This window comes from Lineus longissimus, chromosome 11 (genome assembly GCF_910592395.1).
Source record: "Lineus longissimus chromosome 11, tnLinLong1.2, whole genome shotgun sequence".
NCBI classification, from domain to species: Eukaryota; Metazoa; Nemertea; class Pilidiophora; order Heteronemertea; family Lineidae; genus Lineus; species Lineus longissimus.
Genome location: NC_088318.1, coordinates 17,731,587 through 17,744,522, shown reverse-complemented (window position 1 = coordinate 17,744,522; position 12,936 = coordinate 17,731,587).

Sequence of the window (12,936 nt, the reverse complement as noted above, 5' to 3'; positions counted from 1 at the left end):
AGATATGGATGTAATGTAACTGCCGATGGAAATACTGATATCAGTATGCTGAACGCATTGGTCTTAGTCCAACAAAACCCCAGGCCCAACTGCAACAGATGCATTTTACATGATTGTATAGTATATAAAATCAATCTGACAGAGATGGGGCGATTTTCATTGAATCATTGATTGTGAATACATTAGGGTGTTTGTGTTTTCATCAACGAGGAACTTACACGTGCGTCACTCTGGTGTTCTTCATGTACAATATGGACACAATAGCCAGGAGCGTTTACACACTGCTCATGCTGACTTACTGGCAGTGAAGATCATTTCAAGTCTCCCCTGGTGGCCAAAATGAAGACAATTGGTGTCAGAGGTACATGTAATTTGATCTCAGGAGTTGATGATGACTTCAAATCTCCCTTTCCATAGCTATGGTATATATTGACGTTCTGTCAAGTCTAGTTTTTATTGACTCACTCCGTAGTACAGACCAGCAAACCTATACCGTTGTTGCACAAGAGAGAACTTTGTGGGCCCCACCTGGAACGTGAACAAAATAGCGTCACAAATCATGGAGCACTACATCCGTGATGTGAGCGATCAACGGAAACTTCAGTTTATTTACATAATTGGGTGCACTGAATGCACTTAAAGATGTCCTTAAAACCATAGGCCTACTACGAACAACTGCACCATTTTACCTATCATATTACATTCGTACCAATACACATAGACCAAGAATATTTTGACCTGTAATGTATAGACTAGCTAGCAACTACCCTGGCACAAAATCAACTTCAATCCTGAATATCAATCCAAGAGCATTGTCACACTCGCTATCATTACTACGAGCTTATACATGTCCTTTAGGCCTTACCAAAGATCACTCCAATATGCCCAATATATCATTTCGATTCACCAGAAGAATCCAACATGTTCAATATATCACTAAGAGTCACCAGATCAATCCAACACGTCCAATGCACGAGGATTCACCGCACTTCAATATGTTTTAAAACGAATCGCAGTCATCATAAGGCACGCCAGCCAAAAACTAATCGTTGAATGCATGGATTATGTTACGTCATCACCTGGGGTGGTTTGTGTTCTCCTGGTATTGGTCAATGAACTGAAACTTGACTCAAGAGTTGCGTAATATGAATAAGTAATGTCATACTTCAGGTTTTCTGGGCCACCGTGTAGAGTTCGCCCCAAAAGCTTTGGTGGGTCGAACCGGCGTCACGAATTAGGTCAGAAATTAGGCTCCGTCGAGGTAAATTGGGCATTCAGCCCAGAACGCTCACACAAACTTTAAAAAATGGTAATGATATAATAATATGGTTTTATTGTATCAAACATGGGCATTTCTACAGGTAACCACAAGGACTATTCCTTGTAAAAAGGAGAGAGGACATTTCTTCTTTCTTATAAGACAGAGGAGGCGCAATTAAAAGAACTCCAACGGATTTTATCAGATAGTCGCAAACATTTTTGAGAGAGTTTGACCAACACCACCTGATTAAAGCTATCAATCGTATCCGCTGAGTACACACTGTTTTCAGTAGTTATGTTAAGTTGTGTTTTTCATTTAAGACATCCGTTTCCTATAAGAAGAGAGTTTCATCGTATATTCCTCTGCAGTTTCTTCGGCGCGTATACTCGGAGTAGATCACAAGACGCATCCACCTGGCTTTATGCAGAGCTAACCTAGTAACGTAGTTGGTGTCAACAGTTGAATTAGTCCAAAGAAGCAGGTTAGCCGAACAAAGTCACTGAAGAGTCACCGAAAGTGCCAATCACCATTTGAAGCCATGACACAACCTCCCATTAGCATTCCACTGGTAACTAACCAGATTTCCAAACTTCCCCTTGATATCCTTTTCTTGCACTCGTTTTGAATCTGCAACAGGCTTTTTCACTTCCGCCAGTCGTTTCGTCGCCGCTTTTTGTTGCTCTCTGCAGGTTACCATAATGCCCGTGTAGTGCCGCTGGTAGCCGTTCAACATGGTCAGACTTTTCCGTCGAACTGCCTTGGGGGACGCTGGTGTCTTCACTAACGTTTCGTTATATATATCTTCATGAGTGGCTTGGTCGTCTGCTTTCTCTGCTGGCATTTTGTTCTAGAAAACTAACAATGGAAACAAAGGTTATTTTCCTATCATAAGTAGTTCCATTTTATCTTCTCAAACTTCTTGTCGAATTGTACGAATCAAAGAGGCGGGTTTTCATCCCAAAATCTATCTATCACTGTGTATACTTGACAATTTTCGTTGACACAAGACAACCCGTACGTTTAAATCATAGGAGTTCAAAACTCTAGATAGTTACGATACTCAAAACTCTATATCTATCTATATTAAACGATGTCATGACAATATTGATGATGATAATCAAAAAGAGGACATTGGAAATGAACGATAATTTCACGAGAGGACAAATTAGAAGTTCAGCTACCGCAACGTACCTTCGGTGTCCTGTATGGTTACGTCTCTATTACAGTTTGAGAGAAAAGTAAAAAGTGTGTACATGTACATAATGCAAAGTTTCTTCAGTTTTAATATAGTTAAGCCTGAACAAATAAAGTCTAGGAAGGTGGTGTTAGAGAACTGTATTGGTTGGGTTTAAATCCGCCAAGTATGCTTGAGGGGTGCCTCGTACAGTGCTTGTGATATTATCGCCATTCAACCAAAATAATTGACACAAGCCGTGATAATCCTTGTCCCGAGTCTTTCCACATATCACAGCATATGAGCTATAGATCCGCATTACACATGGAGCGTAGTGGCACACCGGCTCAGGTTCGATACCCCGCCGGTGCCACTTGGTAACTCTGAACTGGCTTGAAATGTCCTTGCATGCGCTGGGACATTTCGCACGCAATCTCAAAATGAGCCATACTTCTACGCAAACCAGTGATAATGGAGTGTGCCGTCGTTGGTTACACTTGCTTTGAACAGATGGCGGTTACTACCATGCATACTATGTTCCTCACATGAACACTCCAATGTGGGAAACCAGGATTCTTTCATAAGAGTAGGTTTCATGTGAAGAAAAAAGATTTCAGATTTTTTTTGAAAGAATGTACAGATTCATTGTATAAGTGAACAAACGGCTTGCCCAAAGAGTGTCCTTCCCCACCTTTCAGTTGAATGATTTCAATTGATTGGATATTCGCACGCCACCATATCACCTTATGTTTTTCGCCTTTGAAAGTCAGAAATATGCGAAGCGTTTTCCAAATCAGGGTGGCAGAAATTCCGCGTTCAGTCGGTTGTTACATCACTATTACGCGAGCAGCTGCCATTTGGAGGATGACAATGCAGCTACTCGAGTGAAAGGGTCGTGTGCGAGGCGAGTGTGGCCCATTGTTTTCGAACTAGGCAAGCCAGGCAGTTAACCAAAAAATATTGACTTGTCTGTCACAAGAGTATGCAAATAAACCGCTTCAGGTCACAGCCTTTTTGTGATTGCAGCGCTGATTGTCCATGCAATAAGAAGGGACTTTTCAGACTTATTGGCATCCTTTTTTTTCAATCTCTTTAAATTTTGTTTAACGAGTGTATGTTATTAAAAGAAACCAATCATCTTCAATCGAGGAACTGTTTAAAATGTTGAATTGACAAGTCCTCCACGATAAACACAGTATTGCATATTTTTACGTTATATTATGTTCCCAAGGTGGAAGAATTGAGGCACAACGGTACCGCACTTCGAGAAACACTGATTAGCCAGGCTGCTTGGCAGTGATTGTGGTTGAGATGGTCAATCTCCACCCAGCATCTTACCAAACCATAGCGCTCCGGGCCTTTGATCGCGTCATCTAGCCAATCGAACCTTCCATCACCGAGGTGGATTAACTATCTACTCTTTATTTTGTTTACTTGCTTACTTTACCGTGGAAAGCGAAAATAAAGATCGTGTACGAAAGAATTATGACGATCTCGTAGCTGCTGGATCCGTGCAGCAATGTCCTAGACTTCGTATTTCGAAATTGGTTGAGAAAGAACTTCGCACACTAAGACTGTTTCGACTCGAATTTCGCTCTATTTGCGTTCTGTCGCACAGGAACAAGTAAAACTCTGCGTGAATTGTTGATATCATTGTTGGTATGCGATTCACCCTGTATATATAAGAGAAATTAAAAAAAACCTATCGAAACGGGTCCAGTCATAAAGATCATTGATGGCCGTGGCTTCCATCAACTTCACACCTCTGGAATGTCATCATTTTCCGCCTTGTGCCCATCAATGGTGACCAGCGTGTGCTCACAATGGAACACCCAACATCCCAGTGGTCAGTTGATGAGGTGGACAAATGACCCACGCATTGCAATCATCATCATTACTCGCTAGCCTGGCTTCACTCACGGTGGCCTCCGTCCGCTGCCGCCCAACCGGCCAAATGCCGCGACCGCGTCGATATGATTATCGGTCAGAAAGTTAACGTATGGCCGCAGAAATTACCTTACATCATACGTAAAATAGAAACGAATACGTCAAACGGGATACATTTTTTGAAGATTCTTATGACACCCTTTTGATGTCTTTTGTTTTCCTTGCTGTGAAAATGACAAACACTATCCAAACCCTAAACGTACATGTTGATTGACAGCTGAATAAAACTTGCACTTCCTCTGGTCATTGTGAACATGGTGTAAGGATCCTGTTCCTACATTGCACCCGTCTCGAGGTACTCGTACTGTGATTTCACCCCCGATATGATGGCAACATAATGTAAGGATTCTTCTACCCCATTGTTACCACCAAGCCAGGTTGATCTTCCCCTGATCGGTCTTGTTGACTTAGTGGATAAGGAGCCAAAACCTCATTTCATATTCAGCAGCGTCTACACTCACCAACATTCCACCCGTCCGCTTGTTTTCTTTCCCAAGTAAGGTGGCATGCGGCCACGAGAGTGCTGAGCGTCCAAACTCCGGTAAAGATCCCTGCAATCAGGATAGAAATAATAGGCCGGATTCCTGTACTCCAGGCTGACAAAGCCTAAACCTCGCCCAGGATTGGGTACGGGAAACTGGCATTTGGGATGGAACTCCCCACTCATTTCATCCCGCGTCTCCCCATTGTTGGACGTTGATGAGAAGCCCACCCCAAATTGCGGACGAATACAGGACATAAAGAAGTCATCAGGCGCACCACGTAACCTATTGATGAGAGATTGTATGGCTCGGCAATTACATCTCATCGGTCTCCTCGCTGCTTTCAGCGCCTTATTCGACTTTGCAGAGGACCCCGTTTGTTGAGTCAATAGACCTCCAGAACAGTTCATGATTTTTCAATTAAACTCATGCGGCAAGACGCGAATGATGTTGCACTTTTTCAGTCCGATGTTCTAAAGATTTCGCGCTAAACGTTAAACATGGTTAACTAAACCTCAACGGGGCTCACAAAGAAACGATTCGGGTCCATGTTTACAAAAGATGTCACTCAATGGTTCCTGTCTTTGTGTGCCAGTTACCATTCTTTTTTCCATACCCTAAACTCCGAATCTCCACAAAGAAAAAATTGACAGCCAAACGGTTGATAGTGAAAGGCAGAAACAAGCAGTGTCAACCCTTCACCAGTTGAAAGGATGGCGTTATTGTCATGTTATTTGAAAATGGTTTGAAGTTCTTCCTGTCATCGCTTTCCACGGAAGCAATTGATGTGCTTTTTGACAACAACTAAAGCGGTTATCATTATGAGTGATTACAAGTTTGGGAAAACATACATGGTCAACCTATATCGTTATGATGCGAATGGTGTGGGTGTGGTGATGGGTGTTTGGTTGGCCCAATGTGGCCGTACCTTCGCTGTCTATCAGGAAGCAGGGCAGGATTATATGAATAAAATTAGTTCTCATACAAACTATCGTTGATATGACTGCTTGACCTACATTCTACATGGAAGTTCTGCAGTATGAAATCTTGACCTATATTTCGCTCTAAACCTTCATTTTAATAACAGCCAGTATGACCCGTCGGCCTTTTTCATTTAACTCCACTTTCCTTGTGCAGTTGACCGATTCTCCTACATTTCGCTCGGAACCTCCTTTTTCCATCGGAAAGTCCTGCACTTTGGAAAACGCAACAGTATGATATGTTGACCTACATTTCGCTTTTTCTTTGGTGAAGACAAACTGATGAATAGGTGCATTAGTTGGTTGCTGCAGGTGCATTAGGAGAATGTTACCTATCACCTGGCTCAATCTGATTATATACTAATCCAGGTTGGAAACAAAGGATTACCTTGCCTCATTAGTAAACTGCTCATCAGCAATCATCATTAGCGTATACTCTGTTTCAGAATATGACGCCAGAGGTCAAGCCACAAATAGAAAATGAACTGACTCGTAGTTTATCCTTCAATCAAACTCGAAGTAGCTGCGGAACTGGCGTTGAGCTTGGCAGAATAGTTGTAGTTTGGCTTAGGAAGGGTCATTCCACGCCACCTAAATTGGGGATAATGACAAGGTGTGTTTGACAGATTTCATCGCCAAACCTAGACATGTCAATAACGAACAATTGATTCATAATCAGAAAATTCAGGCATGATACACAGAAACCAAGCCTGTTGCTTTATGTTAGGCTTAACTAAAGACTTTTTTTCTTTGAAATGCATGATAGTTAACTAGATATACATTTGCCCAAATCTGCTGTATTTACAAGCAAAAGGCCGCCAACGTGTGTGTCAAAAGAAAAAAGCTCCACCAATATAATAACAACAAGATATTGCTGTCGAAATTAGAATCAGATCATAGTTTACACCTTGAAGTAGCCAATATCATCAATGACCAACGGCGTCATTTTGGTTCCTATTAGCACTGTGCGGATGATTTACATGTGTAAAGGCATTTCTCAAAAATAACTAAGTATCGGTAGTACTTGATCCTTGGCACCTGTACATCATTAAATCGAAGCGTCTAATGGAACAGTGAGATGGTGAGGTGAGGGAGATTCCATTACTTCCATCAGCCACGCCGGGAAACAAAGGTTAAAGCTTAAAAACGTGCTGCGTCGAGGAAAAAACAGGTGCATTTATACAGTGTTGTGCAAAACGAAACGTTCCGTAAAAGACGAAGGAGGTAAAGCTTTAAATTATCATCGTTATCTTTATTTCGTACTCGAGTGCAAATTGTAAGTACATTGGCTAACAAAAGATCGTGAATGTCACCACAAAAACGTAACACCATAATTCATTCAAAACAGGAAGGGATCCTCTTCAACAGTGTTGTCCAGGAGGAAAGATACATTTTCCCCCCATGATTATCAATTCCATTTTAAAGAAATCTCCGCGCCGAACTAAAGAAAATATGCCTTCTATCTTACGCAGTATCCGATCATACTCAACTTTCCGTATTGCCACAAGGCACGTGCTATAACTATCCCAGCCGCGCTTGGTTTCATATTTTACTTTATCATGTTATGTGATGGAAACGCCAATTGATAAGTTGACAATCACCTGGGGTCGTAGCATGACGTACATTCATTGTTGGCCCAAGTCACTCAGAAAGCAACTCTAGCCTTTCTGATAAATTGTATCTCACATCAAGTTAGGTGGGCCGACAACAAATCGAAACAAGATAAAACTTGATCAGGCCGCGTGGAGCGCTTGCCGGAGTCTGACCGTTCCAGCACGCAGGGGTCCTAATATAAACCTAGACAAGGAATTTGTCGGACATAATTGGTGTGAATAATTGGCCCAATAATATCGAAACACATGGAATCGGGAAGAAGAGGAATGTATGCACATCTTGCTCTCCATCCAAGATTGTGAGTGAGCATACCAGAGTTTGATAGGTGATCCATTCGATTTGCAGGTGATCATACCACCCCAAACTACAAAACAATGAAGAAAGTTTTGGATGTGTTCTGAATCATTTCAGTAAATTGATTTGCTAGCGTGATCGCTGGCCAGTGCGCCTTAGAATGACCACAACGAAAGTTCAGCCTACGCCGTCGTGTTATCAATCACAAACTTCTTGAATCGATTAATGCAAATTCGATTGTCGGATGAAATCATCCTAATAGTCGGACGGAAACTATCTATTTTTGGACACTTAAAATTTAACACGAAATGGTCAGAATTTCTGGTGTAGAAGGAATCCAGCCGTCGGAAATAAGCCTTTGTCGAGTCAATTTCCCATCTTGTCTAGATCATTTCCTGCTCCATACGTTTCGATATGTTCAAGAAATTTACCAATCTTCCCTCGAATGGAACGAAATAAACGACCAGTACCCTTTTCTGCATTTGTTAACAACATAGCCAGTACATTGGTTTTCGAATTTTCTGCACCTTGTCGATCTTCTCCAAGCCTTTCCCGCTCACGGAGGCTACTTTCCCCAATGTTAGTTGTGATAGTGTCTTCAATAAACTCTCACCTTACTAGACAAATGATTCGTATTTACTCTTGATACATTGAGTTTTTACAATCGATAAATAGTTTCTCAATATCCCTACCATGTAATGATGAGGGTAGCTAATGAAGCGCTTATTGTTAAATCGTTAGCTCTGTTGTTTTAAGTCCGATTCGTCTATTTAGCAAGCTGACTTTATAAACAAGCAGACACGGTTGAAGTTGAGGCTCAATACCTCGAAAGATTCTCGTCCCCAGAGGTTCACCACTGTATATATTGACTGAACAATTTAGTATTGGAATGCGGTTGAGAACTTTCTCTTCTCCGACAAATGTTATCTATTGTCGGACACAAGTGATCCATTTTCGGACTGGCATAATCTATTTTTGGTCCGACAATTTCTTTGCGAGCACTCCACAATAACTTCTACGTGCACACTTTCTGATAGAAAAGAGACATCCTCCTTCAATTGTTATTTTAATTTCTTGCCCAGACTGGATGTGTAGCAATCGTATTTCTTCTCCTGTTCATAGCTTTTGTTTTTATATCACCTGGCGACCAGCGTAGCACACTAGTCATCCTGTGATCGTACACCCAATGTCTCAATGTCAGAATCAAGCTTTTTATCCTAACAAAACATCATCTCAGCGGCGAAACAGGAACATGTTACAGCTCAATTTCAACTGAGGTTCCCCTGGCTTGATACATTATTTAAGAGCCTGGAAATCGGATAGTATTTTTCTCTGCTTACCTCGACAGGCAATACCTGCTATATTTTGGTCATGGTTTGATCAGGATGTGGTGGTCACCACCACCACCACCCCCACCATCACCACCACGATGTTATTTCATTTCGTATGTCAAATGAGTACAGCGCATTGCAGTGCCAACTGAGACGACCTGTTTAGAATATGTCGTGTAGCCTGCATTTGATGGTTTGTCAAATCGATCGATCAAATATGTCTACCAATTATTGTGGGATCATATAAAATAGTCGAATGGCTTATACAATATCTCTATACCGTACTAAATTGAGAACGCATCATAGCCTCCCTGTGTCTCGAATTCAACAATGATTCGAGTAGACAGAGGTGACAATTCATAAACAATCTAATTTTCTCAGAAGGAAATGGTGTCATAAAGTCAGATCGTCTGCGATATCTAGCTGTCAATCAAATTTGATTGACAGCAACTCCACACACGGAGCCTGCAGGACATAAGTCCTCCGTAGCGGAGTCAGCGATGCTCGTTGAATCATTCGACCATGTCTATGGAGAATAGTAAGAACTGATTCATTGATGAGTGTTATGACTAAAAATACGATTCCACGTAAACACATGTTCGCAGTCAGTATCAAACACAAATTTAGAATCATAATTTCATTGCGATAAGTGGAGAAAGTAATGCCCTATAATCGAGGACAGTTTTACTTTCTCTGAATCAATTTTTCATTGTTTGCAGGTGTTATGCGTAGAGTCACACCATTTTCTAATATTGAAAGTTTTGAAATCCTCAGATACAACAGTGCATGCTGTTCTTTCGGTATTGATACTAAACTACCGCAAGTCCTGTTGGTATTGCCGAGAGTACTCAAAGTTGGCGTTATCTGTCCTTCAGTGTCCTTGGCGGTGTATCCGCTCCTCTTTCGGTCGATGACAGCCCGTCTCATGTTAGGCTTTTGCACTTCTGACCACAGTCTAGTTTGGCCCCTTGGTCAAAGTCCATCTTAATGACCACTAAGACAGGACATGTCAATTAGTTAATTGGTTATCGGTAATCAATGGGATGTGGCTGTAACCCTGGCCTTGTCTTGGCAGACTAATTAACCGGCTAATCCAGCAATTTTTCTTTCGAATTGGTGCAGACGAGACTAGAGTCTAAGTCATCTTTTATCGACCCGATAGAGCTCTCAGCTAAAAAAAGCCTTAAGGTGCATGGTGGAGTGGTCTGACGAGAGAGACCATCACCTTTCGACAGGGAGAACAGAGAAAAACAATATGTCTTTCGTCGTTCCCATACGGTGGGGAAAACACTCAGAAACGGAATCTCAAAAACGTTACACCGGCTCCGTGGCGGTTTACGATTTACAGCTGATGTTCCTTCCCTCTTTAATTTCTTTAAAATTTCTAGTGATCAGTTAGCCGCGAAACTTTAGTTATCTTGGATGGAGTTAGTACCATCAGCAGCAGAGTGAATTAATCTGCGATTAAGATGAATCTCGGCAATTTAGCTCGAGATTGGTACAGTTCCCGCGGCCATGTTTTTCACAAAGTGTGAGATTTACTGATGCGTGCCATTGTGACAGAAACTCTTATTCATCATCCTATATCTTTGACAAATTAGCTGAAGTTTCAGTTGGATGGAAAATTACTTCCATAATTCACCAGAAATGGGAAGTGTCCCTTTCTTCATGAAGATAGATTGCAGCAGACGACAGCAGAAACAAAAACAAAGCATCATGTCACGTGACTTTGATGGCCATCTTGGAAACAGCGCATTTCCTGCCGTCGATGGGTCTATCTAGCGGCAATCACGACACTTGTCGATCTGTCATCATTTTGGGTTATTACTTTTGATCCTTGGGCCAATTTTGTCCCCTCCTTTCATCATTATCTGCACCAGTGTCAGCCATTTGCATGCTATTTTCTCGGAGTCCCGTGCCGGCGATTTTTAGGGCTCGTGATTGTTCAATTACCTCCGATCTTTATGCGAGTTGATTCGATGATCAACACACGACACCACTCTCTCAATCTTCCGCCCGGTAATTAGCAAAGACTATCAAAAACTCATCAACGTGCTCATCAGCTAATTATCTTTAATCGGCGCATATCATAGACAAAATGAAGAGGGGGCAACCGATTTAATGTTTATCAGAGAATTGAACATTGGAATCATTCAGTTTCTTCGCAGTGGCAGCAATTGTTTGCCAGAAAGAAGATCATGCTATTTGGAGGCCTTTGAATTAACGGTCGGCAGATGTCAGTATACAGAACCAATGGACACTTATTCATGCACATGCGTAATCGGATGATTAATCTGGAAATTAAGAATGAACACAAGTCTTATTCAATCTTCCTTTATATACACGTATTATGACAAGGTAAGACATTTCGTCCCCGCTATGAGAAAGATGATACGTAGCCTTAGAGAATGTCACGAACGAATGCTGGGAGAATATGCAGAGAAAACCCAGCAAAAAACAGACTCGTTAAGAGAGATTGACCGAACCCTGTTGATGCGTCCCGGGCCATGTGCAACATTCTGTCGCGCATACTCAGTGACAAAGACATTTCACCCCAGGATGAGTAAGAATCGGATTTATCCATTTACCATATGACCAAATTTAAGGTGTCCCAAATCCTATTAGATAACAGAGCATCGGAGAGGAAAACAGCTTCCGTATTTTACCCGCACCTTCCCAAGACAAGATGTTTGGGTGCCGTCTTTAACCAAGCGAACGAATATGATAAAACGCCCGGTGAAACGCCCTTACGCATTATTTCTTGAACTAGAAGGGCCACTCAGTCGGCAGCATTGTTCTCATTAAAAGCGGTTTCTACAAAGACACATTGCGCTAAAAGATCCTAAAAGCCGTGGCGGCAATTCCGTAGAAATTCTCCGAGAGTTTTGGATCTTCAATTCATCTGCTTTGATAGCTTAACATGCACTTAACGATGATTCAGGGCCTCTCAAGCGTATGGCAAAGTTGATATTCTTTTCGGTGGTATTTTGGTTCATTCAGTCATCGCCAGTGACACCATGGATGTGGACTTTTATGCTCTCATCCCACTATCATATGCAGAAATGAAGTTTAACGAATGAAGCAAGTGACATACATGTACAGTGTATTGCTGTGAAGTTCAAACATTTTTATCTTCTCCAACACAACCATTGCCAACGGACTGCTTTCCACACCATCATGACCTGAATTGTTGTCAGGCTTGGTGCAAACGGCGAAAAGCAGTTGAATGAAATGAAGTCAATACAGTTTTTTTTACCGCTAACCAATGTATTACATGTAGATTAGTGAGAATGATCTCTACAACTGCAACACGGAGCCAATGAAAGTTGACCACGCCCTGGTAAACCTCTTGTCCAAAATGGCAATTCCTTGACTGAAGGACTGTACATGGGGAAGCAGAATCTGTCTTGCCCGCTTGATTTCTTTCCCATTAAGCACTCCGACAGACCTTCATCGCTCAAACTGTTTCTTTCTGCGGAACATGACAAAGATTTCTTTGAAAAGATCGTGAACATTTCGTCACCTGTCTTCTTGATATTTTTCTCACTATTTAGAAATCGAGTTGTTTTCTTTATTTGATGGCATCATTGTATCGTAACACCGCGCAAGTCGTATTTTTGCCACGCATGAAGATTGCAACATGTATCATTAATTTATTATGAAGTTAGGAAACCTTCTCTAAAGGACAGGCACAGGTGAAGTTTCATTGTTTAAAATGGAATTAATCTGTTTTGTTTATTTGACATGTTCTCGCTACTTTTCTTTTATATGTCGTCACGTCGCCTGATCGATTGATTCTGATATTTGATCAGTTTAACATTTTCTCCTAGGCAGCCTCTAACTGTTTCATAAT